This window comes from Carlito syrichta, unplaced genomic scaffold (genome assembly GCF_000164805.1).
Source record: "Carlito syrichta isolate Samal-C Ts95f unplaced genomic scaffold, Tarsius_syrichta-2.0.1 Scaffold304335, whole genome shotgun sequence".
NCBI lineage: Eukaryota > Metazoa > Chordata > Mammalia > Primates > Tarsiidae > Carlito > Carlito syrichta.
Genome location: NW_007248431.1, coordinates 340084 through 341009, shown reverse-complemented (window position 1 = coordinate 341009; position 926 = coordinate 340084).

Sequence of the window (926 nt, the reverse complement as noted above, 5' to 3'; positions counted from 1 at the left end):
AGGAGCGGCGCGGCTTCCGCCCGCTAGGGGGCGCCGGAGGACGCTGCAGGGACCCACGCGCGACCGCGGGAATTGGCCCGCTCGGTTCCTGCTCCCTTCGCTGACCTCCCCCCGGAAGCCTCCGGGCGGAGTCACGGCGCCCCCGCCACCCACGGACAACCTCCTGTATCTCCCAGGCCCGCTTGGGGCTGACCCTTTGTGTCTGTTTGGGGACTCCTTCCTGGGAGCTCCCCAAGACCTGTGAGGAACCAGAGGAGGGCAGGGCCCACCTCTCTCGCGAAGCCAAGCCGGGTCACCCACCCCCAGGGTCTGGGTGGTGGGAAGGGAAGGAGGGGGCGTGGGCAGCCAGATTACTGGATTTCCCCTCTCCAACTTGGAAGGCCCAGCCAGCCTACCCAAAAACCACAGGGCAACCTTGTGCCCCTGCCCTCCTCATGGCCCCTACCCTCAGAGATGGGGGGTGGAGGTCTGAGGAGTGGAGTTGGACAACCCTCCCCATCCTTGGTGATACCCCCTCCTCTCTGAGCTTCCCTGCCTACTCTGACCCACAGGACTGGACACCAGGACTGGAGGTTCCTGCCAGCTGGGCCTCACCCCCGTGCGGCCACCCCTGGGACTACAGGGGTATCTTGGGCTGGGAAACTACCTTCTGTGGGTCACCCACCTCCCCACCTCCAGGACCCCACCAGAATCCCACCAAGCTAGTACCAGTGGGGCAGAAAAGGGGGCCTGGAAAGGCTGCAGGGTAAGACTGAATACGCTGCCCCTATGTATCAGTAGGTGAGGAGGCCCCAGCCCTCCTCCTGCTGGCCCCCTTTCTGGGTTTTCCTGATTGAAAGGCCCTCAACCCCCAGCCCCCTGCTGGTGCTGCCGTGGGGTCTGGAGGTTGCTGGCACCTGGGGAGGAGGGGCGAACCCACAGCTGGG